At 34.4% G+C, this 7534-nt stretch overlaps 1 long non-coding RNA gene across 1 annotated transcript; it reads left to right on the forward strand.

Annotated features, from left to right (window-relative positions):
* Window positions 1-1009: 1009 nt before the first annotated feature.
* LOC122539030 lies at window positions 1010-3061 on the forward strand. The gene is made up of 3 exons (XR_006308972.1): window positions 1010-1558; window positions 1638-1745; window positions 2998-3061. It is a non-coding gene; the product is annotated as an uncharacterized LOC122539030 (long non-coding RNA).
* The last annotated feature ends 4473 nt before the right edge of the window (window positions 3062-7534 follow it).

A 7534-nucleotide genomic window follows, 5' to 3' on the forward strand; every position in this document is an offset into this window, starting at 1 on the left:
TAATGATTCCACACATTGTAGCAATTATTACTAATGAAGCTTCCACAAATAAAGGAACAAAAATTATTTGACAGGATGTAAGAAAGCGTGACGGATGCGGCTAACAATTAAAGGCTTCGTACTTCGAATTATAACTTTACATTCGTACGTGATAAAGCACGCAAAGCAGAACGTTATACAAGTTAACTGGCAATTAAATTGTCGTAAAAATGCATGCATCCTTCTACACTGTAGCAAGGCTATAAAATCATAAATCGTAGATACGCTTTAGGAAAATTTTTCTATAAATTTCATTATTATACGATATATAGTACAAGTTTTTAAAATCAACCTCAACTTTCAATCTACTATCTACTATCTATTTCACAATTTCTACAACCAGCGAATAACTACTCTAATTCAAACAATAATTAATGAAAAAACGACTAACCTAAAATTTTAAAAATCATACACAATTCTGACAACTAAAATATTTAAATTTAAGAGCGTTTGACAATTCCAGCGATCCGGAATTCTTAATATTCCGATATCTATCAAGCATCCCTTCGATATTAATCAAACAAATCTTTCAATTCAATTGAAGCGAGAAATATAACCCCGAAGAAAGCCATTGCACGCTAATTTTCTCTTTAATATTCCGAAAACACGGTCGATTACATCGCGTGCGTGCGTTATCGCGAGGTTAATTTAATTGAATCCCTTTTTCCGCGCCGGTTCCTCAATTTAAACAGTCTCTTCCGGGATAGGGGGCGCTTGGAAAGGCGGACGTTAAATTGGCCATTAACGCGCACGTCACGTGGTATCCGTGGTCTCGCGAGGCACAGCGAATTTGCGGATCGCTTAACACGATATTTAATTAAGCGGGTGGAGTGGTTAGCCCTGTTGAAAGGAAAGGCGGATCGGTAAAAGGAAGAAGAAGAAAAAGAAAGAAAGAAAAGAGAGAAGGAGGGTAATATCGGACTCGGCCGCCGGGAACGGTACATATTATTTATTGTGCAGCGATACGGCGACGACATTCAAGAACGTACCGATGTGTTCCGCTTGTATCGAGAAAGGAAGTGTCCGATGACTCGTTGGCTCATCCCGTAAACTCGATTTATCGTGCTTGTCCGCGGTATTCGTCGTTTCGACCCTCGGCCATGAATATTTATCACGTTTCGGAAACAATTTGCCGATTCTTTTCTCCCAAGTCGCTGTGCCGCGTCGCGTTGCACTGCGCATGCGTCGCGCAGGCGCGCGGGCATCGGTGCGCGCGCACCTCACTTTAGCGCCATTTTTCACGCGCGCGGTCTGCGTAACAATAAATTTCGACACGCGTTTATCTCGCCGGGGAGTTAATTTACTCATTAACTTTGTTTCGCGTTTGTCTCGCCGTGGAAGGAACGAGAAACATTAGCGCGAACTAGCTGCTTAACGTCCGGAATCGTTCGCCGTGAAATACGAAGCACGATACGAAGTGGCGCGGCTCTGCACTGGAAAGTCTATACAAATGGCGTGTTGGGGGAAAGGGGGGGCTATTGACGCAGTTCACTGCGTGAGAAAGTGAACATCGATGGAGGTAGAGTATGGAGAAACTTTCGTAAAATTTTACGGTATCCACTTTACATGGATCCTCTACTAATTGTACGTATCCGTAGGTCGTGTTTTTTGTGGAATGGAGCATCTAAATGGTAGTGATGAGAGGTTAGGAAAAAAGGAAGCTGCGGCACGTTTGCAGCTGGAATTCCCTAGGCTACAATCGAACGGTAATTCTGATTTATTTTCACATCGTGTCGATACGTGTTGTATGCAATACCGCGGGGTGAAAGTCGATGTGGAGGCAATATTCCGAAACTTGCATATTATCCTCGAAATTAATATCGTAACGATGTGATAAATATCGTACATATGTTGCCCATAGCGTGCTCGAAATGCAAAGAGTAAAATATCGTTACTCTGTTAATCATAGGAAATGTATCAAGATGTATTACATGCTTGTTAAAAATAAATTAAATTAAATATTGAATATTGAAAAATAATAAGAGATCGTGGACGTTTACGTATTTGTTGAAAGTTGAAAGGAGCTAAATCGTGGTAAAATATAATTTTGCATAAATCATTATTGCAATCTATACGTTACAAACATTAAACATTATGGTCGAGAAAATATTCAAATTAAGCAGTGAAGCTGTAAAATATGTCTCGCATTAAGACCTTTTCGTTTTAATTAAATTTAAGTTTATTATATAGAGATGCGAATACTCTAGATTTATTATTCTAAGCATTTCTTCTAAGAAAATATTTGCTATTTGTTCAGTGTTTTAATTGAATGAATCATTGAAAAGTAGACAAAAAAAGGCATAAATTGCTGAAAGTCCTACCACTAGTAATAAATTTTTGCTTAATTGAGCACAAATTACAAGAAAGGCAAGATATGTTGTCCAATTCAATTTTAAATTCAAAGTTTAGAGCCTTAAACCGTTTTCGTTTTTCACTAATTTCTGCAGTAAATATCATGAATAATGAAGTTAGTGGCAAACGTAAAGAAAGGTACACGTATAACTGCATTTACGACGCACTTAGTCAAGCTTGAATACGGTCCCGCTTTGAAACACATATTTGTAAGTTAGCCACACATATCCATATGTATGTATGCACGTGTAGAAAATATCTCACTTAGAGAAAGGTTATAGAAAAAGAGTTGCAAGGAAATCTGAAACTTTTTGTCATGAATTTGAATTTAAATGAAATTTCTAATTGGTAGAACTCCATATAGAGGAATGAGAAATTCCTGAAAAATAAATAAGTACTTAGAATTTAGAATTTAAAAATTCTTCTTTACTTCTTAAATTTGCATTTTCCTGTATAAAGTTCTACTGATTAGAAGATCCCACTCAAATGGAAATTCGCAATTTATATTTAGAGCTCAAAATAGAATTGGTTTATTGCAAGTAGTACGCTAAATATTTCGTTTTAATTAATATACAAAATAATCGATATGAATTCTGTTTTATGCAGGAAAAGAAGAACAGATTAGAGGTGCGTCGAGGTGCTTCAACCATTGGATCGGCAACTCCAGTGGGTGAGTTTGATTTGAAATAATTACTTGCATTTGTCCATTACGTTTGTTGCTTTTATTGGGAATTTTGATATTTTTCTTAACTGTACCATTTAATAATAAATATATATAATATATAAAACGAATGTTACGAGAAAACTTACAACTGAAAGATTCATTTGAATCATTTCGATTGAAAGTTTCGACATCTTAAGTAACAAGACTTTTGTCTACGAAATATTACAAACGTTATATAATTATTACCACGCTTTAGGTATTTTTATGTGAATACTTAAAAAATAATACTCGTTTATTAAAATGAGAGATTCCAGCATCAGAAATGAAATAATTGCGAAACAGCGAGTCGGCGATGCAAGTTAGGAAATACGCGAACATCAGTGCATCCGGCATTTATTGATCATTCGCCGAACTGCTTGACGACGATTGCATAATTTCACAGGACTCTTGTCCGATCTTCGTCTCCGTTTAATTACTTGAATTTCTCACTATAACGCGAGCAATAACGAGGTAGCTTAAAGAGAACTGAATTAACGACAATTACGGAAGGCTCGTGAAGGATCATTAAGCGCGTAATCGCTGGCCATGGCCGCAACTATGGTTTGTTATTGGACAACGCGATGAGATAATTGCTGGCTGTTGAGCGTGAATGACATTTAAGCGGATACAATTTTGCTAGAGCGAAAGATTTTTTCTTTTCTTATTAACCTATGGTGAAAGTATTTCGACGGTACGTATTTTACGAATGATTAAAATAACTTTATTAAAAGTACTTATGATTTATTAGAAATTATTCAGAATTTCGTTGCTTTCGTTTATCTTTGAAGTATCATGAATCCGGGAACACAATAACTATTTGTATGAAATTATTTATATATAATATTCGATAAATGTACAGTAATAAAAATTAAGAAGTACGTAATCAACGGATGTATATATGTATAACATATATAAGATATTTAAAGGTACAATATACCGTCTACAATTTAATTTACAATTTAATACGAGAAATCAATTTTCTACTCGGACCTTTCTCCAAGTTACATTTGCAGAAATACGTATCGTGCAACTCGCGAGCACGAAACGCGTAAGAAACGGCCTGTCGAGCAGCCAGTTAATAATCAAATAAAAATCGCGAGTCCTGAAGAAAGCGAGCAACTTAGAATCAGCACGGTGCCTTCACCAGGGAGAATCACGGGCCGATTACGGAGGACGCAGGCCCTCGAATATTTCACCCTGCGTGCGATCGGCAGAATGAACACGTCATGCGAGAATACCGAAATCGATTTATCTTCGACGAACGATTGATTTATTAGCGATCGAACGGGCCGTATTTAGAAGCGGTATCGCGCAACCTCACCGGCTGTACACGATATTCGTCGTGTCGTAAGTCAAATGGATACCGGGGCCTCTCGAGTGACGATAAATCAGATGAGAAACGAAGAATCCACAAATTGTTTATAATACTGGCTATTAGACTCGCGTGTAATTGCTGTTGGGATGTAACAATGCAAGTGAGCACACTATGGTACAAAAGTTTACAGGCATTCTCTTAATTTCAAGGATAGAAGCATGTGGATTTCTTTTTTTCTTTTTTCTTTTTTTCTTTCGACAAATCATGTAGTGGATGGTGTTATCTTTCGTTTATTATATTTATAAATTTATTTATTTCGTTTATTATATTTATAAATTTATTTATTTCGTTTATTATATTTATTAATTTATTTATTTCGTTTATTATATTTATTAATTTATTTATTTCGTTTATTATATTTATTAATTTATTCATTTCGTTTATTATATTTATTAATTTATTTATTTCGTTTATTATATTTATTAATTTATACATTTCGTTTATTATATTTATTAATTTATTTATTTCGTTTATTATATTTATTTATTTATTTATTTCGTTTATTATATTTATTTTATTATATTTTATTTATTTTATTTTATTATATTTTAATTATTTTATTTATTTTATTTATTATATTTATTTTATTTATTTATTTATTTATTTATTTATTTATTTATTTATTTCGTTTATTATATTTGTTTATTGTATAAAAGATGTGTGATGTATTCTTACACATTTCGTTTCATCCAATACTCCATTGCAAAAATATCCAATTGCTTGTTAACAATATTGGTGACCACATTTCACATCGGAATAAACGAATCTTTTCCTCCTGTGATTAAATTTTGATTTCAAACGAAACTTGAATTTACACGTGACGTTTAAAAAATCGGCGATGAAGGCTAATTCATTGCAACATAAAGACAGTTGCACAATTTCTTTCAAGCTGTTATGAAAGATAATTCAGATTAAATGCAGACAAGTTCTCTTAAACTTATCCATCCATTTATTTCCGTATGCTGAAAACTTTTGTACAAATCAATCGCCACTTTCGTCCGACAAGAGGCGAATCTCTTTCGTCTTCCTCTCCCTTCTCCTTCGCTTTCGCGTGCAGTTGGATCAGACCACGAAGAGTGGACTGTATTTAAGGAGTCACGGTTCGTTGCACGACCGAAAATGGGATTTAAAGATGGAGGACGATCGTTCGATCGTTTCTCACGAGTAAATCGCGGAGAGGAAGCGCATAAATGCGGCTCGGACGCGTAGCAGATGAATAAACCCGTAGTGGAACGGACGACCTTTCTCTGGGCAAAGAAATCGCCGCGCGCGATGTTTTATAGGGTTTAACGCGAGGATATGGGCTTCTTTTCGTTCTTTTTCTCTCCTTTCGTTTTTTCCAACGTGAAGGAAAGAGTATAAGATGACGTTAAAACGAGGTGGTGGGGTTTCATTTGGAAGGGATGATTGATATTATGAGTGTTTTGGTGAACGGTTTGACGTTGTTTAAGATGCACGGTGGTTGAATGAATGACGATTTGAACGAGGATGAGAAATGAAACAGGAAGAAGGTAGAAAGTCTCTGTCCGAGTTGTTTAAAACGCGTATGTATGTTGGTGGAGAGGATATTTATTACGAAGTGAAGCACAGTATACAGTGGCTCGTGATAGTGTTCGAACATTTGTTAAGAATTATTTTCATAAAGATATTCGTATAATTAAACGTTCTGAAATTAACATTGCAACGAGAGCCAGAAATTTGTTATTATATTGATATAAATAAAAATATGTGTGGTAATATTTTTACGAAGATATTTATAATAAGATAGAATGTACTTACTCGCGAAAATTGTGAATTGTAACACACATATCGTATCTGTTGGATTTCAATATTTTCAAATTTTATTAACACTGTAGTAAAGCTATACTTATTAACGCTTAAACATGTATTGATCAAGTTTGAAACAAATTGACAGACATAGAAATTGCAAAATAAATATTTAACGCAAATAAATATATTTTTGAATAACTATAAAATATCAGTAAGTTTCAATATTCACGCACAAACAGTAGGGCCATGTTATATTATATATTATTACTAAATATATTTGAAGTAAATAATTTATAATTTCCATAATTTTAAATTGATTTCAAATATCATATAATCACAAGAATCGTGATATAGTGTTGATGAAATTTTAAAATATTTTATGTAAACATTATAATACAATATAATACGTCCGTGTAATAATTCTTCCATAATAATTCGAATATTTTCTTTAATTCTTCTATGATAGTTCGTATGACGAAAATTTAAATTAAGACTTTAGGTATAAATTCATCTCTTCTGGGAAAGATCGGAAATCTCTACTCCATGTGTACAATCTTTTGATACGATAATTATTGAAAAACTCTCTAAGATTGATTGATAATTCTTACAAGTCCAGAATAATGAATAAATAACTTGATAAGTCGTTGGAAGAATAAATGAGATTATACTAGAAATTAATTAAATGCACAAAAAGAAGAAACTGTGTTGAGAATAGCCGCGAAAAGACGATTGTCTGCAACAAACATCAATAGCAACAAAAAGAACGAACTCATACAAATGATCCAGGAAACCTATACCGAACTTACTAATGACCACAAACATATAATAATCACCTGGATCCCGTCACACCAGGGAATCGAAGGAAACGAACAAGCCGATTCCTCAAGCCAAAGAATCAACAATCGACCAAACAAAAAAGAAACCAACATCCCAATCCCACACCAAGACCTTCTAGCTTCAACGGCCAAAGCGGAAAGAGAAGAATGGAACAGAATTTGGACTACGGCAAATAGAACCAAAATACATGACATAGCACGCCATTTCTATCAAAAAATAACCAAATAACAATCTAAGCAGAAAAGAAAGGACAGATATGATCAGGTGCTTCGAATAGGACACTCCAAGATCACACACCAAAACAGAACCTCCTTTCTGCAACACCTGCAACCTACAAGTCACCACCCAGCACCTACTACATGAATGCAGAAAATACCGAAGCATAAGAAGTAAATATGGATTAAACCAAAACACCGCTCTAACCTGCCAGAAACAACAAAAAAAAACGTTACCTAAAG

This window comes from Frieseomelitta varia, unplaced genomic scaffold, assembly GCF_011392965.1.
Source record: "Frieseomelitta varia isolate USP_RPSP 00005682 unplaced genomic scaffold, Fvar_1.2 scaffold_188, whole genome shotgun sequence".
Taxonomy (NCBI): Eukaryota; Metazoa; Arthropoda; class Insecta; order Hymenoptera; family Apidae; genus Frieseomelitta; species Frieseomelitta varia.